The 22,907-nt window shown below is 45.3% G+C and overlaps 2 long non-coding RNA genes and 1 pseudogene across 2 annotated transcripts in view; 1 reads left to right on the forward strand and 2 right to left on the reverse strand.

The window, feature by feature from the left end:
* LOC139706764 (uncharacterized) lies at nt 1-2,578 on the forward strand. Its single transcript, XR_011708413.1, has 3 exons — nt 1-64; nt 705-817; nt 2,238-2,578. It is a non-coding gene; the product is annotated as an uncharacterized lncRNA (long non-coding RNA).
* A 3,333-nt stretch (nt 2,579-5,911) lies between these two features.
* On the reverse strand, nt 5,912-7,045 carry LOC114087754 (cytosolic 5'-nucleotidase 3A-like; annotated as a pseudogene).
* Nucleotides 7,046-17,980: 10,935 nt separating this feature from the next.
* LOC139706697 (uncharacterized) overlaps nt 17,981-22,907 on the reverse strand; it is a 35,179-nt gene continuing 30,252 nt past the window's right edge. Inside the window, exons 2-3 of the long non-coding RNA XR_011708303.1 lie at nt 19,291-19,314; nt 17,981-18,122 (exon numbers count right to left, since the gene is read on the reverse strand). This is a non-coding gene — a long non-coding RNA (uncharacterized lncRNA). The remainder of the gene's footprint in view (nt 18,123-19,290; nt 19,315-22,907) is intronic.

A 22,907-nucleotide genomic window follows, 5' to 3' on the forward strand; every position in this document is an offset into this window, starting at 1 on the left:
CAGCAGCTGAACTATCACAAGTGGGGGCAGAGTGGACACGGAGACCTGGTTCCTGGTGAGAACTGTAAGTCGGCAGAACCAAGGGGCAGGATACCTGGCCAGCCTTCCTCGTAGGGCTGCAGCTCCCGGGCGGAAGAGGCAGAAGCCCCCAGGGCCGAGCTTCTGCCAAGCAGCAGAGGCTGGTGGGTTTTTCTGAGGACAGGGCTCCAGAGGCCAGCCTCCAGGAGTCATCCAGTGACACAGGCAGCTGGAAAGCCCATAACCCACAACACCAAACCAGGGGGATCCTCTAGAAGCATAGAGCAAATCTATGCTGTGCGTGCACTTATTACCCACGGTGCAGGAGAACGCCCAGCAGATTAGCATGAAATGCCTGCGGATCCTGTGGGGACTCGGCCTGGCCAGGTTTTCTAGATCACAAGTGTTCCATGGCGGTGGCATCCAGCCAGGACCTCTCACCCGTAAACACAGGGTTCATTCCACCTTTGTCCCTGGATCAGGTGAATTTATCATGCTGTCCCTTAGAGGGGACAGTGGACAGAAAATGGAGAGGAGAATGACTGTGTGGAGTGGCATGCAGAACTCCCCACCCCCACCTCCAAGTCTGTGGGGCCCCATTTTGTCCTGGATCTTGGTGACACCAGCAATAGTACAACACATGTGTGACAGATCTCCCTTTCCTCCGCCCTCTGATTCCTTCTCAGTGTCTCTCACTGACCAAACCCAGCAGAGGCCAAGAGGAAGGAAACCCAGAAAATGCCTCCACGGGGTCCAGCCCTCCAGGGTACGGAGCAGAGACAAGACAGGTGCGGAGAAGGTAAGGAGGGGATGGAGAAAAGCCACCACAGTGGGGCACAGAGACCCTTATCCACAGTTTTACTTCCTGGGTTTCATTACACATGGTCAAATGAGAAAAATAAATGGAAAATTCCAGCAATGAGCAAAAAGCTATTTGAAAGAGACAAGACTCACACGGCTTTTATTATAGTATATCATTCATTATAAATTATTCTGTTTTTAGTTATTCTTGTTAGTCTCTTCTTACTGAACCTAATTTATAAATAAAGCTTCATCTGAAGTGTGTATGTACAGGAAAAAAAAAAGTCTATGAACCTGAGTTCAGTACTATCTGAGCTTCAGGCACCCCCTGGGGGGGTCTTAAGACAACCCCTGAAGGTGAGGAGGAACCACAGTGACCGGTTTCACGTGTTTCGTAGGAGGTCAGAGTCCTTTCTTTGCTTACCTACTGAGGCAGTCCCCAGCCCTTTTTATGTTTTATTGTGAGACAGGGTCTGGGTAAGTTGCTTAGGCCTCACTAAGTTGTTGAGGTTGGCTTTGAACTTGCCGTCCTCCTGCCTCAGCCACCCGAGCCACTGGGATTACAGGCTTCTGACAACATGCCCTGCTCACTCAAAGTCCTTTCAACTGGTGTCTTCGGAAGTAGCCCCTTTCACTATCCCATCAACAAATTCTGAAATAAGTAGATAAGCTTTATAGTCTGTCCTTATTAACCTAAAAAAGTCAATAGGAATTCCTTTGCTAAATGACAATGTCCTTCAAGGGTAGGCTCAGAGGTGAAGGGGAAGGGACTCATGCCTTGGGGCCCAGAGTCACTGATAAGGGCAATGGTAGTGCTTCATCCTTTCTGCACCCCCAAGAGAGGAGGGCAGCAGATGGGCAGTGGAGAGTTAACCTAGCAAGCCTCACCCTGCTAGGTTTGATCCGTGCCCCCGAATGCAGCCCCTATTGGACAACTCTAAGCCACACACATCTGCCATGAAAAACAAGGAGATTCGGAGAGGAATGGAGTGATTGGAACTCTTGTACATTGCTGGTGCAACCACTGCGGAAAACACTGTAACACAGAATTAGCCGGGCACAGTGGTGTACACCTATAATCCCTGCAGCTCAGGAGGCTGAAGCAGGAGGATCGCGAGTTCAAAGCCAGCCTCAGCATCTTAGTGAGGCCCTAGGCAATATAGCAAGACCCTAAGCAATGCAGCGAGACCCTGTCTCTAAATAAGATATTTTTTAAAAAGGGCTAAGTAGTTAAGTACCCTTGGGTTCAAACCCCAGTACCAAAGCAATAACAACCACAAACCCAGATACAAATACAGAATTAGCACATGACTCAGCAATTCCACCCCTGGGTATGTACCCCCAAGGAACTGAAAGAAAGCAGGGCCTCACAGATCCCTGTGCTTCAATATTCACAGTAGCATTATTCACCAAACTAGGGTGGAAACTGCCCACGTGTCCAGCAACCACGGATGAATGGATAAGCCAAATGGGGAACCTACATACCATAAATATGACTCAGCCTGAAAAAGGACAGGCATTCTGCCACACGCTGCCACTGAGCATGTGCAGGACGTCATGCTGCGTGAGTAAGCCAGTCACAAAAGCCAAACACCAAATGATTCCACTTACATGAGGCTCCGAGAAAGCAGAATAGAAGCTTTGGGGGTTTAGGAGCCGGGGAAATGGACAGTCACTGGTTAATGGGCAGAGTTTTAGTGATGTTTGTGCAACAAGGTGAATGTACCTAATGCCATCGGATGGTCCACTTAAAAATAGTTAAAATGGTAAATTTTGTGTTATAAAAAATAAATAAAACAAAACTTTCTGAGCTGCTTCTGATGTGGATGTGTGGTCAGAGTGCTGTCTCCAGGGCAGGAGCCTGAGTTGCCCACCAGCTGCCTCCAGTGAGGCCTCTAATGGAGGCCCAGGCCTCATCATTGATGATGGCTTCTGTGGTTTCGGGGCTCAAAGGAGCCTCCTGACTCCGGCCTTCCCTCCTCTCTTTGCTCCTCTCCTGTCCTCACCTTGCCACCCCAGCTCCCCAGCCAGTTCCACGCCTCAGCTCCCAGACTGCGGCAGGGCTGGCGCAGGCTTGGCTGGAGTTGTGGCAGTGCCCCTGCTGCACCCAGGGTGGGGTGGAGGCAGGGAGCTAGGGCCAAGCCTGGGGCACCAGGGCTTGCTCGGCCCCGGTGCTAACTCTTTATAGATCATCCTATCGCTGCCCCCCCCCCCAGCTCCTGGGTCCTCAAGTCTGGGCCATGCTGCATTTCCATTGTCCCTGCCACCAGTGTGGAGGCTCAGAGAGTGCCAACCCTGGGACAGATGCCCCAGCCAATCCCTACCCCCCCACTTACCGTTGTGCAATCTCGGGCAATAACGTAACCTCTCTGTGTGGTCATGTTCCCATCTGCGCCACAGTGATAACCAATGTCTCCCAGAGGCTCCTTGTCAGGAGGTTGAAAGGGTGGGTGTCACATGTTCCCCCTACAACTCTGTGAAGATGTGCTGATTGGTAGATTATACAGAAGCCTTCTATCACTTGGGCACTCGACTATCCATTTTCTCTTCTCTTAGAATTCTGGACTTCCCTCCTCCACTCTTAGTTCATCTCAGTGGATCAAGAATGAGGTTGACCCTTGCCCCAGGGAGGGTGGAAGCATGTGACCCAGACCCAGCCAATCAGATCATCCCACTTCCATGGCCACAGCCGCTGATTTAGGGATGGGTGCATGATCCCATCCAAGCCAAGGAGGCCAATGCCTCAGTCATTTCACTGAGGCTATTGAGAGAAGGCAGTTCTTTCCCAGCGGGGAGGATGGAAGACCAGGGTTGCCAGCAGCCATCTTGGGAAGGATGCCCCAGAGTGAGGTTACCAGAGAGGAAAGCAGAGTCAGAAAAGCTGGAAAGATATGGGTTCCCAGGCGCCGGCTAAGCATATGGATCCAGGAACCCCTCCTTTTTTAGTGCATCGGCCAATACACTCTATTTTCTGCCTAATCCAGTGCGAACCAGATTTGGGCTACTCAGACTGAAACTATCCTAATTCAGACTAATTTCTTGACAGGATGACAGTGGGAGAACTATTACATAACATTGACTGCCTCATAGACTTTCTATTTTTGATACCAGGGATTGAACTCAGTGCACTCGACCACTGAGCTAGATCCCCAGCCCTTTTTTGTATTTTGCTTAGTGCCTCACTGTTGCTGAGACTGTTTTTTCTTTCTTTCTTTCTTTCTTTTTTAGTTGTAGTTGGACACAATACCTTTATTTTATTTATTTTTATGTGGTGCTGAGGATCGAACGCAGGGGCTCGCACATGCTAGGCGGTGCTCTACCGCTGAGCCACAACCCCAGCCCTGCGGAGGCTGGTTCTGAACTCACAGTCCCATGGCCTCAGCCTCCCAAGCCGATGGGATTACAGGTGTGGACCACCGTGCCCAGCTTGCCTCATAGATTTTCAAAAGCACTTTACCAAGTATGTGCTTGAAAGTTTTTATTCACACATATTTCTAGTATTCTAAAAAAGTTTTGAAAAAACTCTAAACTCCCCCACCCATGTGCTTCTTAATGTTCTCACATCTTGAACATTTTCTTTTTGTCCAGAATTTAAGTAGTTGCAAAGGATGTCATTTCTCCCACCTAGTAGATATTGATATTTCCAAATAAAAACTCTTAGATCACTTTTTAATGTGTCTGGCAGAACCTAAGTGATTTGCTACCCAACATTATCCATTTACAGAAGAGCAAACAGGCTCTTTAATACTCGGAAGTTTTAACCATTCCTTTTTGTTCTTTAACTTGTATTTCTGGGTCAGGCATGGTGACAGATGCCTGCAATCCTAGCAATTTGAGAGATTGAGGCAGGCGAATCTCAAGTTCAAGGCCAGCCTCAGCAACTTAGCTAGACCCTGTCTCAAAATAAAAAGAAAAAGGGCTGGGGACTTAGTTCAGTGGTAAAGTTCTCTTGGGTTCAATCCCTAGTATATGAAAATAAAACAACAACAAAAACCTTGTATTTCTGTTCAATTTCCCCTACAGAATTTTTTCCTAATTTAATATATGCTTGAAGACCTTCCATTGATCACCCATCATTTCTCTGCCACAGTTATATTTATAAATATAAATTTATATTAGCATATATATAAATTTAAACACTTTTAATTTCCCATGAGTATAAAAAATCGATTTCTTTGATTTGAATCAATTAAAATTATGAGTAGTAAACATTGATTAAAACAGCAAAAATGGATCATTGTTTTGATAATTATTAAACATAAAAAGTCATTTTATTGCTGGGGGTGGTGGTGCATGCCTGTAATCCCAGAGACTCAGGAGGCTGAGGCAGGAGGATTGCTAGTTCAAAGCCAGCCTCAGCAAAAAAACAAGGCTCTAAACAGCTCAGTGAGATCCTGACTCTGAATAAAATACAAAAAATAGGACTGGGGATGTTGCTCAGTGGTTAAGTGTCCCTGAGTTCAATACCCAGTAATCCCCCCCCCAAAAAAAGTCACTTTATTGACTTTGTCACAGAGATGAGTGGCCTGGGGGTGATGATGTGTTTATCCTTTTTTCTTTTTTAAGAATTAAAAAGGGTTTCATTTCATATTTATTATCAGGGCTTCATATAGAATATTTTGTGATGATTACTGACTCATGGCCACCAACAGTCTTTTCAAATATTAAGTGCCACTCTTTTTTGGTAAATATTTGTCCCCCCCACACACACACACACAAAATTTCAGGAGATGGTGATACCACTAGTATAATCCACCCAAATTATATAAATGGCAATACTGAAAATCATGCACACTATTTCACCATTTCATAAAACTTTTAAAAAACATCTATAAACATTCCTGGTGTAAAAAGATTCTTCAAAAACTGCAAGATAACATTAAGCTACAAAATTCATTTTGGAAAAGTAGGGAGTAGTTTTTTCTAATTTTGGCTTCAACATTTTTTAGGGGTTAAAAATATGATGAGGAGTGTATTGAAAGAGGTGGGGAAAAGGAGCTTCCAGGAGATGGATTCAATGTGTCTGAAAATATTTTGGTTATGTAAAGGGAAAACTTCAAGAACAAGGATATATTATAAATAAGTTTTTCAGCTAGTTGGACAGATGAGTAGATTTTGTATCATTTGCACCCATGGGAGAGGTCTTCTTGAAAAATACTTGTCTATAGAATCTTCTGTAAAATATAGAGTTGGCGACCTCCAGTGATTCTTCTTTTATCAAAACAATATCAGAAGAGTCCATGTATTTTTTTAAAAGCTCATCTACTCTACCATTTGGATAACCAATCCTCAGAATGTGTTCAACATTGACTACCCCATCTGCCATTTTTAAATCTCCTCTGGAGTCTCCCAGCAGAATTATGTTGCTGTTGTCTTTTAGTTGACTGAAATAATCTGTATTCTTCAAGGCACCATCGTGTTTGTTAAATACATGAATCAGTTCTCCTTTAAGTCCTCTGAGGACAACATTTTCATCAAAATCCATGAAGTTGGACACTACTTGACATTTGGATGATAAACCAGCTTGATGGATAACTTCCTCTAGTATATCACCAATACCAGCCGAAAATATGAACACAGGGATACTGTGTTGGAGCTTAACAAAGAAATCCTCATATCCTTCCTTGAGCATAACGTCAGATACTTCCACAATCTCTTTAAGTTTAGCTTTTGGTATACCCTGTTCCACAATCAAACCGTAAGACTTAGTCTACCATTCTACCATATAAGGGTACTTTTCTTCCACGGTAAGTACAGGATCAACTTCTATAGCATAATGCTGTTCCTTTAGTTGCAATAACTTTTTTTTTTTTTTGACATTTATCTGTAACCAGCTGATAGTTGTCAATGATATTAAGACATGTTGGGCATCTTTTCCCTTTGTAGGAAACCTACTTAGTGTCATATCAATGTCTGTTACTATCTGACGTTTGGCAACTCCACCTTTGATAAGACCACAGAGAGTTTCTTCTACTGTTATAGGGTTCTTGATACGAACTGAACTTTTCTGGAATTCTGGCATCATTTGATAAGTACAGCAGGCTCTCGATTAGTCACATCTTGGTTATCCAATCTTCTTATTTGTCATAAACACTCGATCCCCAGATGTTCACGTGCACAGAGCACTATCGGGAGAATACTTAGGATGCGCTCCATCCTGTTTCTCATGGACGTGGCGAATCATCTCCAAGATCCTGGTCTTGAGGCCCATCTTCCTCTTCAAGGTGAATATGTACTGGGCCAGTATCACCCCCGCCACCAGGACGCACACGCTGACGCCACCAGGGCGCACACGCTGACGCTTGCCACCGCGCCACCCTTGCCACTGCCGCCGATGCACCGACAGGCCCTGGTGCGCCGCGGGTCGGAGAAGAGAAGCAAAGGCCCCCCGCCCAGGTGCGAGCCTCGGGAGCGCGGGGACGTGCGCGCCGCAGAGGCAGGACGCCCCGCCCACGCGCCGCTCTGCGCGAGCCCGCCCCGGAGAGGCCCCTCCCCCAGGACCGAGGGGTGGGGCCTATGACGTGTTTATCTTGGGCGTAGCAAATTAGCTGATGCTGGAGTGAAACGGTCCCGTCATCAGTTCTCTCCTGGATTTTCAGAAAGTCGTACGCCCGTGGCAAACCACTCAGCAAACAGAGATGGAGATCTGTGGACAAGGTGCCCAAGACGGCGCGGGTGCATCTCCAGGGCAGCGCGCCCGTGAGCAACGCCGGTCTCCTGCGTCCCCTCCTGCCTAACCCCATCTATGTGCGTGCCTGAAATAAGAAAATTGTAGAATGGAGAATAGGTCAGAGGTCGCCCTGGTGAGGAGGGGGGAAGACGTGGGCTGGCTTTGACAACAAAGGAGCCACCCAGGAGAGAGCTAATGCAGTGGAATCTTCCAGTGCTTCCCCCAGCGCCCCGCCCCCCCTAAGAGGTGGGGATGAAACCCAGGGCCTTGGGCATGTGGGCAGACAGACACTCCACCGCTGCTGCAGCCCCAGCATTTCCAGTGCCTTTAAAATTGGGCTGGGGATATAGCTCAGTTGGTAGAGTGCTTGCCTCACATGTACAAGGCCCTGGGTTCAATCCCCAGCACCACAAACACAAAAAGATACATAAAAAGTGTATATATTTATGGGGTACATTGTATATTTATGGGGTACATTGGAACCTGTGATGTTCCAATCAGGGTAAACATCTCTCCTGCCATGATCTCACTCACACCATTGCAGGTGCTCAGGTGAATCTGCACACCTGACCAAATGGCCAGATCCCCATACATGTGCTGTACCAGTGTCTACTTCCTGGTTTTGACTTTGTCCTTTAGCTAGTAAGTTTCTTCATCAGGAGAAACTGGGTGACATTGAACCTCTGTATCATCTTTACAACTTCCTGTGAATCTGTAATTGTTCAATAATAATTTTTTTAAAGTATGCTCTGAGAAATCTGCCTCCTGTAAATCAGTAGTTGGCCTGGTGTGAATTTTGTTATGACAGCCTCTCTTAATTCTTTGAATTCCTTCACTATAATGTGTCAGATATCATTTAGTGAAATTATCTTTATTAATAATTAATGTTTTTCCTAATGGGCAACTCTATTGGGACCTCTTTGCACTTTGTTTAAAACAATGCTTAGGAACAGCCCCCAATCCTCAGCTCTTGTGGTCCAGTTCCTAGTCCTGTTCCCAGTCTCATCAAGACACAAACAGTCTCATTTGTCCCTATGATGCTTGGTGCTCCACAGTCCCTGCCCCCCCCCCCCAGACAGTGCACTTGAGTAAGACTGAGGCAGGAAGTCGGGAGGCCATCCTTCTTCCAAGCAGGAGGAGAACCATTATGAAATGGGCTAGGGGGCAAAAACCCAGCTGGACACCTCACCTGCAGAAATTGTCCCTAGGCAGATCAGGGTTAGATAAGGGAACCAGTGGAGGCTGAGAATCTGTAAACTGCTCCTCTGAAAACTATTCATGTGCCTTTGGACCCTGGAAAGTCACCAAGACACTTTCTACCACAAGTCCCCAGTCCCCATCTGAGGACCACGTGAGTGGCTCTATTCTACCGCGGAGAAAAATGAGGCTGGGTTAAGTAATTTACTAAAGACCACCTGGCAAGTGGCTATGCTGGGTCAGAAGTCTACAGACAAACTTCCAAATTCATTTTCTTTCAAATGCTGCTTTGTGAAAACACTGTTTATGGGCTTTCCCTAGTACCATATGGGTAGGAGCAAAATTACCCTTTTGTGGACATCAGAATTTGTCTGATGTTGCCAGATGTGGTGGTACACCACTGTAATCCCAGCAGGTCAGGAGGCTGAGGCAGGAGGATCACAAGTACGAGGTCAGCCTCAGCAATTTAGCTTTAGCGCTGCCCCTCAGCAACTTAGTGAGACTGTCTTAAAATAAAAAATAAAAAGAACTGGGAATGTGGCTCAGTGGTTAAGCACCTCGGGTTCAATCCCCAGTACCAAAAAGAAAGAAAGAAAGGAAGGAAGGAAGGAAGGAAGGGAGGGAGGGAGGGAGGAAGGGAGGAAGGAAGGAAGGAAGAAATTGCTTTCTTTTAATAACCTTGATGGTACCTACCTGCTGAGCACACACGGGCTGGAATGAGACGGGTCATACAAAAACATAAGGAAATCATTCATTCTCTCCTCTTCACCGCCACCCCCACCCCGGCCAAGCAATCAAACCTTTGGATTGTCACGGGATTACTGCTCAGTGGCCAGCAGGTGGCACCATCACCTCATGGTTGTCTTGCTGGCGCAGACTCGTTGACGTGCCGAGGATTCCACCTGCGTGTGGTTAGCCCTGGGTTCTGTTGAGAAGCAGTTCCCGCTCTGACCTCCTTCCTGCCCTTTGATCTCAAAGATGAGCGGCCTCCATATCTGACTCTCGTTGATTCGATTTCTTTAAATTTCATTTCTTTTTGACACCAAAGAGAATTTTAGGCAGTAGTTTTGGCCACAAGTAGTAAAGACTCTATTATTATAGGGACTTATTTATTTGGGGGCTCACTGTATACCAAGCCATTGGCTTGGATCACTGAATCCTGACAATAGGAAAAAAAAAAAAAAAAGCTATCTTTCCTTTTGATGATAATAGTAAAGGTCTGGGGGCATTTGGCTTAGGGTTTGTTGTTTTGCTTTTCAGTTATTAACCAACAGGTTTCTGCATGTTGGTGAAATATTGCATCAATTTTTCTCATCAGGAGTTTGTTATTTTAAACCTTTAATGAACAATGTGGTCAATTCTAGGTGCCTATGGTAAAATGTGATAAAAATCAAATGATTCATAAATAATACGTGTGATATTTTTATGTAAAACCACTACATGCATATACTATTTGTGTTTATTATACATGTGTGTGCACGCTTGCATGTGCTAAATTGCTGGGGTAAGCAGATTGGACACTGGCCAGTCGATACCAAATCTTAACCTCACCTGATACCACACCAACTGCAGGATTTAAGCTCAAATTCAGGGTTAACATCTTGTTAAATATCTTTTCAATTTGGGCTTCATGTCTATTTGGATTTTTTTTTTTAAATATTCAATCTTTCACTAGGTGTGGTGGCATATGCTTATAATCTCAGCAACTCAGGAGGCTGAGGCAGGAGGATAGCAAGTTCAAGGCCAGCCTCAGCAACTTTGTGAGACCCTATATCTAAATAAAATAAAAAGGACTGGGGATGTAGCTGAGTGGTTGAGCATCCCTGTGTTCAATCCCCAGTCCCACAAATAGATAAATAAATCTTTCATTTAACTAATTGGCATTTGTCATATTTTGTGCTGTTTGCAAATTTGATACTTCTCCTACATCTTCTCTGGTGACTTTAATAAAAAAATAGAGTGGTCAAGTTCAAAGCTTATTGGTCATTTACAAATTCCTTTTATGATTGTACTGATTCATCAAACCCAGGATTGACTGCATAATTTATGGGACCCCGGGCAAAGTAAAAAGGGCTGGGCTCTTGTTCCAAAATACTGTATTTCCTTGCATAATCATCATACTCTGTTTTTTCAGTCCAAAAATTGGTTTATAACCTTTTATCACCTAATTGTTGCACAGCATAATTCTGCTTGTCACACTACTTAAAAGGTGAACAGTAGCAATATGTTCACCAGTTGCCTAAGGATGCGCATTTGTCTTCCCTCACTGGGAGCCTGGAGCCTGGAGTTCTCAGGGCACACGATGGTCATTCTATTTCCTAATGGTTGCACGGTTTGTTGAGAGCAGGCAGGACTAACGCTGAGAGCATCTTATGTGAGTGCCAATAACAAAAGCAATGTTGGTAGAGCAGAATCTTTGGACACAGAAGATTAAATTCTTATAAGTCCATACTTTGCAACACTGTAGCAAGCTTTCTCAAGTGCAATATTTCGACTATAATATGCAAATCGATAACTGGTGTGTTACATTTTTTTTTCCCAGAGAATTGTTCACTAAACACAAAGAAATGAGGTGTGTCAATTTGGATTATTCAATTTTAACATAGATTTACAAGTTCTCCATGCATCCTAATCTTGCACTGAAGATAGTTTAGTAACAAATGATTTTTAAGTAATACTGGCAACAATTTGTTTAAAGCTTTGCCTTGTATTTTTTTGCAAAAAGAATTTGACATAAAACCTGTGGCAATTATGTGATGAAATATGGTCACTCAGAATTTCAAGATGGACATTGCAGAGCTTTAAAACAAGAATGCGCCCTTCTCAGTGTGAGACCCTGGTGATTGCATAAGCTGCATTCCTGTGATTAAACCTCCTTGATTTCAGTCATTCAACCTGCTGCAAATTGATTTATATAAAGGATGTTCAGTGAAATTGCTTCTAGCTAGAAGTAATAGGGAACTTGACAATGAAGTTAGCTTGTAATTAATAATCCAGAGGCAGGTGATCTAGACCTAGCGCAACTGATGACAGACCCCTTCTCTGTTTCTTTCCTGATGCAGGATAGCTGCAGAAACTCAAACCATCGTATCTATATTCCAGGCAGGAAGAATGACTCATGAAGGATAAAGAGTAAAAGGGCTTCTCCTCCTAAGCATTTCTTTTTTTTTTTTTTATTTAGGAAGTGAAAACTTCCCCAGGGACTTTGACCACTATCTCCTGGAGTCTGCATCTTAAAACTGCATCATGTGATCATACCTAGATGCAAGGGAGGCTTGGACTTAGAGTGTCCAGTTGAGAAAGTCTCTTCAGTTGAGAAAGACAAGGGAGAAAGAGGGCGAAATGCTTGTGGAAGGTATTTCATGATCTGCTACAAAGCAAACTGTCCTCAAATTTAGATACTTTAAAGCAAGCGTTGTATCTCAGGACTTTGGGAGTTAGACTGGCTCAGCTGGCTGCTATTTCTGATCCTGATGGCACGGAGGAGAGTCACTTGGTAATGGAATCTGTTTAAAAGTCCAAAACAGCTTCATGCCCACATCTGGCACTTTGGTGGGGACAGCTGGCAGGCTGAGTGCAGCTAGGATTGTCTTCCGGAGGGTCTACATGTGGCCTTTTCAGCGTGGTGTCTCAGATGGTCACTCTTTACCTCAGCTGCTCAGGGCACCCAGAGGGTCTTCCTAGACCAGCCTCAGCTTGGAAGTTGCAGCCTTTCTGACTGGCTTTTGGAATCATAGAAGGTCTCTTCTGCTGGACTCTGGATTCAAGCAGTCACAAACCTAGATCCATCCAGAGAGGAGACAGGCTGGGTAGTGGAGTGGAGCCCCTGTTACTGGCCAGAGAGAGCCCATGGTTCTATTTTCAAAAATTTAACGAGTCAGTTGTTGATTTCGCAGTCATCCTTGAACATGGCCTTGGCACTTACCCCACACACATGGGCAAACACTCCCGGTCAGGACCTTTTCCCTCAGAGAGCCAGTTCCCTCACAGTTGCCAGTACGGTGCGGCAGAGACTTCATCTCTATACAGGAAGAGGATAGAAGAAAGATCTCACAAGATATTTTCCATCAGCCACAGTGAGCCAACCTCCACAAGGAAGTCATGAGCCATCTGGTAAATGCTTCCTGCCATCACGGGTCCCAGGTGTCCTGCCCCTTGCAGGTAAAAGCATTCCTACCTGGCCCCTCCCCCACCATTCAGCACTGTCCACATACAGCAGGCACTTAATTAGGGCATGAGAACCAATGACCTCTGCAGCTTCAAAGCTATCAGTAGCTCCCCTCCTGTCTGTTATGAGACTGAAACTTGGGACGCTCTCCCTGCTGCACATCTGGTCTCCAGGTTCACCTCCCCTTCCACCTCTCCCTCAGAGAGGGATAAAAGCAATGCAGAGAGAGCTGACAGACCACCCTGGGCCAAGTGTGCATTCCAGGGGCTTGGGAGGCCTAGGTAAGCGTGAGCCACACCGAGGTGTCTTAAAGTAGGAGGGGACTGCTGGGGCACGCCTGTAATCCCAGTGGCTTGGGAGGCTGAGGCAGGAGGATCCTGAGTTCAAAGCCAGCCTTAGCAATAGTGAGGCCCTAAGCAACTCAGTGAGACTCTGTCTCTAAATAAAACACAAAATAGGATGGGGATGTGGCTCAGTGGTCAAGTGCCCCTGAGTTCAATACCTGGTACTCCCCCCCTCCCCCGCCAAAAAAAAAGTAGGAGGGGACTCAGCAGAGGGTTTTCTCCTAGCCAATGAGGGTGGTAAAGAGACCCACAGCAGGACGTGAAGGACCAAATTACAGGGTTTGCCTGGAGGGTTTTTTTTTAAATTATTATTATTATTTTAATTTGTCTGTTGCCTTCAACCCAAGGACTTTTATTTATTTATTTATTTTTATGTGGTGCTGAGGATAGAACCCAGGGCCTCACAGGGGCTAGGTGAGCTACAGCCCCAGCCCTGGAGAGTCTGACAGAGACAGAGGAAGGATGCCAGACCACAAGGTTAAGGCAGGACTTGCTCTCCTCTCCCGAAATCAGGACCATGGTTAAAAGGTTGGTGTGCTCATTCCCTAGGGATGTTGTCCCAGAGTACCACAAACTGGGTAGCTTAAAACAGCAAAAATTCGTTCTCTTACGGTCTGGAGTCAGGAGCCCAAAATCAAGGTGTCAGCAGACAAGGTGGGCTCTTTCCTGGGGCCTCAAGAGCCAATCTGTTCAACACCTCTGTTCCAGCCTTTGGTGGCAGCTCTGGGCTTAGAGCTTTAGAACTCCAGTCTTTGTCTCCGTTGTCACACAGCTATGTTCCCTCTGTGTGTCTCTGTGACTCTTCTTACTTTTTTATTTTTTATTCATTCATTTTTGGGGGTATACTGGGGATTGAACTCAGGGGCACTCAACCACTGAGCGACCTCCCCAGCTCTATTTTGTATTTTATTTAGAGACAGGGTCTCGCTGAGTTGCTTAGTGCCTCGCTTTTTGCAGAGGCTGCTTTGATCTCGTGATCCTTCTGTCTCAGCCTCCTGAGCCACTGGAATTACAAGTGTGCACCACTGCGCCTGGCCTGTGACTCTCCTTATGAGGACAGCGGTCCTGTTGGGTTAAGGACTATCCTATTCCAATATGCCCTCATCTTAACTAAAACTTAATTAACCATGCAATGGTCCTATTTCCAAATAAGGTCAAACACATAGGCATCTGTACCAAAATCTGTTGGTTTGCTAGGTCCACTGTGGTAAACGGATGGCTTATACCACAGAGGTTTATTGTCTCATGTTTCTGGAGGCTGGAAGTTAAAGTCTGAGGTGTCAATGGGGTTGGTTGCTTCTGGGGGCCGTGAGGGAAGATGGATCTTGGGTTCTGTCCTTAGCTGTATCACGGGCTGCCTCCTACCTAAGCTCTTCACATCATGTTCCTCCATGCACGATGGAACTTCAACTTACCTTTTGGGGGGACACATTTCAACCCACAACAGTCGGCCACATTGAGGGTTCACTCATGCTTTGAGGAATATTCTGGATGGTTGCAGTTGACCGAGAGCTCTATGAGGCTGGGAGTGGGAATTTTCACACCATTTATAAAATAGTCTTAAAAGCAGAAAGATTTGTCATCATTTTTCTACTACATGCTAAGCCAACTTTTTGTGTTTTAGTCATTTTTAATTCTCTACAAACATCGGACACACTCCCTTTCATGGAATAGGTAGGGCCTCCATAATGATCCGTGTAGTTTCCTGGACTTTATTTTCTGTGGACCCAGCAGCATGCCTACATCTAGGCTGTGGGAGAGGCTGGTCACTGGGAGACCATACTTCCCTACTGGACAGGTGAAGTTCAAGACCCAAGTGTGTCTCTGGGCCCGGCATGAACCCACCAAGCCTCTATCTGCTTATCTACAAACAGGAGCCATCAGAGCCTGTACCCAGGATGGCTGTTACAAGGACAGAAGGACTTGGTGCAGGTATGATTCTCAGCAGGGTGCTGGGCTCGAGGCGAGGGCTTCATAAATATTGGCTGCAGCATGGTTCTCAATGAACAGCGTTGACTGGAGCTTCGTGTCAACACAAGGTCCAGAAACGTTTCCGCCTTTCAGCATTGCAGGAAGGACAGGGGCGGGGCCAGGATTTTCCTTTGCACATGCAACTCTAACACACTTGCCCGACCGTGACACACATTTGATAATCTTCCCGCGATGTCTGTCAATGTGATCCTCAGAGGAAGCCTCCTGGACTTTATTAATCTGAACTTTGTGATCATCTAAATGTAACGGTTCATTTCCTGGTTACAAACTTTGCTTTGGTTTGTTTGACCTTGGACTTTGGGTCTTTGTTACTGCATTTGTTTCACAACTCAACAGGAGAGAGAGTGGTTTTCAGGAGACACACTTCATTTGAGACTCTCCTTAAACTGGGTGGGACCTCATCTACCTAATAGCTCCAAAGAGGGTGGAGAACTTTGTTCCCCTGCACCCCGGCATGTCAGAACACAGAGCAATGATATCATTCTGTGGCAGCATTCCTTTGGCCATGGTGAACCAAGACAGGGTGTTGCCTGGGCGAGCTCTTTATGTTCCCAACGGAGGCTGCTCATGCCTCACCTGGCCGCCCTCACTGCATACTCTGATGGGCCTGGGTTCACAAATAGCCCACAGAACAGTTTTAGGCTTAGCCCCAGACCAAAGTGGATTGTGTGGCTTCCAAAAGGCAAGAGAACAGCTACATGAAGCCATGGCAGGATGAGACCTGGCCAGGGGGACAAAAGGACTTGGGAGAACACAAAGCGGGCTTCAGGTATGTGGGGGCTGCCCCCACTCATGCTGACCCCTTAAGACCCTCAGAACCTCTAGGCAGAAGAAAGTGGTGGGAGTTGGGGGAAGCCGGAGTCTCCCAATGGGTTGTCTCTGAGGTGTCCCACAAGTGTGGGGCACAGAGAGAGGGAATGAAGAAGATGGGTGGGATAGATAAACAGATCTAGTCTCTTCCACTTTCCAAAGATGGTAACAGCTGTCATATCATTTCAGGTTCTGCTGAAAGTCAGGTGGATTCCATATCTTATCTCTGATCCTTACAATTCTCAAGGTGGTTTTGATTATACTCATTCCATTTGCCTCTGACTCTACAATAGTAGGGCTGTAAAATTATAGCTGCTTTATTCCACTCACAGATTCTCTGGGTCTGGGTTTGGAAGGAACTGGTCTGGAGCCTTAGCTGGGGACATTTAGAATGCTGGGAGGCTCAGTGACTGGGGCCAGGACCACCCGCAGGCTTGCCACTCTCTGGCCCAGTGTTGATTCTGTCCATCAGGCCTCAGCTGGGCTGCCAGCCGGGCACCTTCAGGATCCCTCTTCATGTGGTCACAGCATGGCAAGTTCCCATGACAAGTGTCCCAGCCAAGGGAGCCAGTGGAAACTGATGGCCTTTTGTAGACATGGTTGTCACTGTGTCTCTTCTACTCCTGCTTGATAGAAGCAGGGTGGGAATTTTGTTGTAAGAGTACCACATGGGCTGGGCACGGGGTGGCCGCACACCTGTAATCCCAGCAGCTTGGGTGGCTGAGACAGGAGGATCGCGAGTTCAAATCTAGCCTCAGCAATGGCGCAGCGCTAAGCAACTCAGTGAGACCCTTTCTCTAAATAAAACACAAAATAGGGCTGGGGATGTGGCTCAGTGTTCAAGTGCCCCTGAGTTCAATCCCTAGTACCCCTCCCCCCCAAAATAGCATGTGAAATGGGTTGAGTATTGAAGTCAATTTGGGGAACAGTCCTCCACCACCCTGCCTCAATACTTGTTCACATAGAATTTCTCAAACTCGGGGCTGGGGATATGGCTCAAGCGGTAATGCGCTCGCCTGGCATGTGCATGGCGCTGGGTTCGATGCTCAGCACCACATAAAAATAAAACAAAGATGTTGTGTACACCGAAAACTGAAAGAAAAAAAAAATATTAAAAAATTTTAAAAAAAGAAGAATTTCTCAAACTCAGAAGGTCCAGACACTCCACAGCTTCGAAGTGCTAGCTCTGAGGTGGACATGAGCCACCTAAATCATGACACCAGAACCCCTAGTGCTGTGGTTCCCTCTGTACATTGTCCTTTTCTCCCCTTAAATGGCCCCTAACCACCTTCTTGATTCTCTTGATGTTCTTTGATTCTCTTTTTCATCCTTTAAACCACTTGTCCTCATACCTTATTTCTACCAAGAAACAAATGGGATGGGATCCCCACACAACACACCTCCTTTGGGGTCATAGAAGCTGTGATATAGAAGCTGTGACTAGAAGAGGGGTCCCCAGGGAGGTACTGGAGAGCTAATGTTATTTTCTTCCTTTTCTCTCCCACCTCCAAAGCCCTCAGGAGCACAAGTAGAGATAGAAAACATAATTGGAATGACATTAACATAGATTAAAAAAATGAATCCTTTGGATATATTTTGATATATTTGAAACCAGGCTGATGCGGGGATGTTTTTCCCAGCCACCATGAACAGCCAGCCTTGTCACTGATAGGGGTACCATGGTTTATGTCCATAGCTTAAGACATTTGGAGGTGGTGGGCCCACAAGTCACTAGGTAAATTCTCTTTCTCTAAAGCCCACCTGTAGCTGGCCCAATAGTGGGTACTTTGTTATTCACATGTCTTGCATATTTTCCTCCTTGGAAACTGAGGATCTCTTGTATGCAATGTTCCTCTGACCTCCTCTATTGACCCATTCTCGCCCTGCATTCCTGACCCTCCTGTCTGTTGCATTCCTTTGTCCTCTGCCACTTGAAGTCTCTGCAGCTTCTTTTATTGACTCTCCCCTGCTAGCTCTCATCTCCAAGGCCAAGAGCCTCCTTGATCCGCTCTTAATGCATAAGGAGTCTTCAAAGATCTTCTGTTTCAGCTGCAGTGACAAATTCAGAAGTCAGATTGTCTAAGTCAGCTCGGGCTGCATAGCAGAGTGCCGCGGACTGTGCCTTAAACGACAAAACAGTTTGTTGTTGTTGTTGTTGTGTTGTTGTTTTTAACAATTCTTAGCTTTCAAATCTGAGATCGAGGTTGTCCATAGAAAATGGCAGCAGGGTTGCAGAGAAATTTTGTTTGCAGACACTGGGCTGCAAAGTGCCCTCTAAGGGGCAAAGGACTGGGGATTTAACTCAGGGCCTCACACATGCTAGCACGCTCTCTACCACTGAGCTGCATTTCCAGCCTTTTTAAAAATCTCTGAGACAGGGTCTCCCTAAGTTGTCCAGGCTGGCCTCAAACTCGTGATCTTTCTTCCTACTTAAGCCTCCCAAGTAGCTGGGATAACAGGTGTGCACCTCCAAGCCTGGTTCTACATTTCTCTTCTGTTTTCTTTCCCTACCAGCATGTGCGCACGCGCACACACACACACACACACACACACACACTTATGCTTTTTCAGTAAGCTTGCTTCTGCCCATTGATGGGAAGAATAATTGTATATCTTAAAAGATTCACTAAGTGCCAAAACTTTACCTAATCATGGCATTAACTCCCCCTCCACAAATACCCAATAAGTAGGTCTCATTGTTAGCACAGAGGGTAAGCCCCGAGCATACAGCTAGTAAGCAGAGAAACTAAGATTCAAACCAGGAAGTCTGCCTCCAAAGCTCTTGCTACTGTACTCTGCATAAGAGAAATGGGAAATGGGGTACTTTCAACAGGCATCTCTTTTGAATAAGTGGTTCTCTCCATCTGCACTGCCTGCTAGCCCCAGCTAAGATGTCGGTGAGGCTTAAAAGCTACTAGTGGGTGCCTGAAACTTGTCTGTTGGTGCTGTGGACTGAATCACGCACCCACCCAATGCATATGTTGAAGCCCCAATGTCATGGCATTTAGTTTGGGGGCTTTTGGAAAGTGGCTAAGTTCAGGTGAGGTCATGCAAATGGGGCTCTCATGGTGGGATTAGTGCCCCTATAAGGAAAGACGCCAGAGGCTTGCCTTGCTCACTTCCTACTAATCTGTCTCTACCTCTTTCCCTACCAATACACACACACACACAGGAAAAGCCAAGGGAACACCTGGAAAGTGAGGAACAGAAAAGAGAGGAAGAGAGAAGAACTGAGTGGGAGCAAGAATTGGGGTGAGTTAAGAAGGGGTAAAAGAGAAGTTAGGACATACCTCTGGGAGGATTGACCCACAGTTCTGCAAAAGAAATAAAATGCGATTAATAAATGAGAGCCACACTTATCATTTAAAATTTCCCAGTAGCCACATTAAAAAAGTAAAAAGATGCAGGCGAAATTAATTCTAATAATATAATTTATTTAACTCAAATTATAACCCACTATATATTTTAATAAAAGCCAATGTGGTGACTACTGTATGAAATACTCTAAAAATATTAATGAGACATTTTTTAAATTCTTTCTTCACATTAATTCTTTGCAATCTGGTATGTTATCTTATGCTTCCAGCACATCTTAATTCAGCAACCCAGGTTTCAAGTGCTCAGTGGCCACAAGTGGCTCGTGGCTGCACAGGTCTAAAATCACGCAAACATATTCCTTCTCATTTCTCTGGGTATTTGCCACAACTAGCAAGCACCACGCAGAGAGAATATTTTTAGCAGCTGTTAACAAATCGAGGCTGGCTCCAGGCAGCAGCCATCCACGGGGCTGCGGAGGTGCGCTCGTCCCCTGCCTGGTCTCCGGTCTCCTTATAACATGTGCTGCACTTTGTTTGGCTTCCCACTTGAGGACTGATATTTAAGGGGCTGCTTGGGTTCCATGCTTGGTTTTGAATTCATGTAACCCATGGCAACAGTGGCTCCTGAAGCTGACTGTGGTGCTCAGTTCCCACAATGTGAGTTGAGAGTCAGAAAAAAGCCATGGTCTGGAAGCGTGGAAAACGGCAGTGGGGTCAGGAGCAGGGAGATCTTGCTTTCTCAACTGGACGGCAGTGTTGACCACACATCCTCCAAGGGGCACACGACTCCTCCCATCTCAGAGCCTTTGTTAGCAGAATGAAGTCCTTAGAGCAGAGTCAATGAAGCCAGGATCTGGCATTGAGTGGCACAGAAGGGTCACTTAGCTGCACACAGAGAAACAACGTTTTCATAGGAAAGACACGGGAGTGTCTTGGGTCTGCACTGCCCCTTGGGTCAGTCTCAAAAACATTCTCTTATGATAATGCCTGGGGAATGACTTGAATGCCAGCTTTGGGCATAGGACAACTGAGTGACTCCGGAAGGAATGATTTGCCCTTTATTCTGTGGAGATGGGCGTCCTCTGGACGATGTATTGTATAGTCCCATTAGGTCAAACACTATTCATAACAACACCGAGGCATTTTTTTCTCCACGCTTTTGCTCATTCTTGAATGTGTACAATAGTCCTTCCTTATCTGTTTTTCTTTCCATGGCTTCAGTTATTCATGGTCATCCTTGGACTGAAAATACGAAATGGAAAATTCCAGAAATAAACAATACATGAGTTTTAAACTGCACATTGTTATAAGGAGTCTGATGAAACCTCGTGCCATCCTGTTCTGTCCTGCCTGGGATGTGAATCATCCCTTTGTCCAGTGTATCCACGCAGTATACGCTCCCTTCCCGTTAATTATTTAGTAGTCATTTGGTTATGAAATGGACTATTCTGGTTTTGCAATGTTTATCTCAAGTAACCCTATTCGACTGATGGTCCTAGACATGCAATTTGGATATGTCAAAGAGAAGATGTGGAGTGCTTCCTTAAAGTGCAAAGGTGAAAATTGATCACAGTTTGTGTACATGGGGGAAATGTAGCACATACAGTTTCAGGACCCACTGGGGATCTTGGAACACATCCCTTATGCACAAAGGGCCTTTTGTAGTAAAGTTTTCCAAAGCCTGCCCGACGTGTGGCATTTTTGTGGACAATGAATATGTGCTTCTATATTCTAGTGTTTTTTAAATTTTCTTGGTCTAAAGAAACTCATAGGCCACTTCCTCGGATCCTGAAATGGAGCCCTATGTGGAAGATGGCACAGGCCACCTGCCAGCCTGGCTCTCTAATGAAATTGTGATGCAGAGTCAGCCAGAATACCTAGTTGGGTGGTTGTATGAAGAGAGAAACAAAACTTCTTCCTATTGAACCCCTATATTGTTGAGTCTCTTTATTTCAACAGCTTAACCTGTACCCAAACCCTAAACCCTTAGTTTTGTATATCACTATCAATAGTTCTTACCAAACTCTCTAAATGAACTGTAAGATTCCATTGAACACTATTTTCCGTATGGCTAACTACACCAACTTGGTTCTTGATACCTTGTTTTCTTGCTCCATGCTCCTGCCCAGTGGGGTGGTTGCTCCTCAGACTCCCTGCATAACACCCACCACCTGAGGACTCCCTACATTGCATCCTGGATATCCTGGGTCTTTCCTTTCCTCCCCAAGGGTTCTGAATTTGCTTTTTGTTTGCGGTGTGACTTGCATAAGTAAATTGCACCAATGTCAATTTTATATATGTCCACACTTGGTAACAACCAATTAGTTCTTATGGTTTGGATTGGGAACATGCCGCGAAGACTTGAAGGCTTGATTCCCAATGCAGCAATGGTCAGAGGTAAGGCTTTTGAGAAGTGGTTCAATTGTGAGAGCCCAGATCTCATCAATGGATTAATCCACTGATGGGTTCATAGTTGAGTGGGCTATTAGGAGGCAAAGCCCAGCTGGAGGAAGTAAGTCACTGGGGGCATGCTCCCTTTCCCCCCACCTCTCTCTTTCCTGGCTACCATGAGGTGAGTGGCTTTGTCCCTTACCACCATGATGTCTCATCCCAGACTCAAAAACAATGGAGCCAGTGCCAAAGGACTAAAGCTGTGAGCCAAATAAATCCTTCCTCCTTTAATCGTTTTCTCAGGTATTTTGTCACAGCAATGAAAAGCTGACTAGCACAGAGATCAAAATAGAAAACACTGACATCACCCAGAAGTTCCTACTTGTGCTTTCCCAACCAGTGCCTCCATGTACCTCTACTACTAAGGGCGACTATCATCTGACTTCTGTTCACATAAATTAGTCTTAGCTGCTCTAGAACTTTAGTATAATGGTGCCACACAATGTATCCTCATTTGTGTCCCATTTCTTTTGTCTTCATTTCAATTTATTCTGGCATGTCAGTTAAACACATTCTCTAGTATCTTACAAAGGAAGAGCTCAGTATATTTGAAACTTTGAATGTTTGAAAAACCCTATTGTCTACCCTGACAGTTGGTCAATAGTTTGAGTATGTGCAGATTGTTAAGTCAAAAATAATTTTCCTTAAGAATTATTATTTTTTTGATTCTGGGGAATCGAACCCAGGGTCTCACACATGTTAGACAAGCACTCCATCACTGAGCTACTTCCATAGTACTTTTTATTTGTTTTTTATTTTGAGATGGAGTCTTTCTAAGTTGCCCAGGCTGGTTTTCAAGTGAATTTCCATCTATTAAAGTGGGAAGTTTTTAAAAAGTTTGTTCTATTTAATCCCTTCAGTTTAGCTCACATATATTTCATTCACAGATCCAGTAAATTTTTTGTTTTCTTGTCTCATTTTTTTGCTTCTTTCTTTGCCCAGGGTCTTACTATGTTGCTCGTAATAGTAAATTCTGTCCAAGAGGTTAATATTGTTTACCAACTTAATTCAGCCCTCCGAAAACTTTTAATTTAAAATCACAAGTTTGAAATCAGTGACCAAATTTCACATGGGCAGCTCACACACATTCCAGTTGGTCCCAGAAAAGTAGCTCCAGGTGTTTCTCAGACTCAGGCTAC

Source organism: Marmota flaviventris, chromosome 8, assembly GCF_047511675.1.
Source record: "Marmota flaviventris isolate mMarFla1 chromosome 8, mMarFla1.hap1, whole genome shotgun sequence".
NCBI lineage: Eukaryota > Metazoa > Chordata > Mammalia > Rodentia > Sciuridae > Marmota > Marmota flaviventris.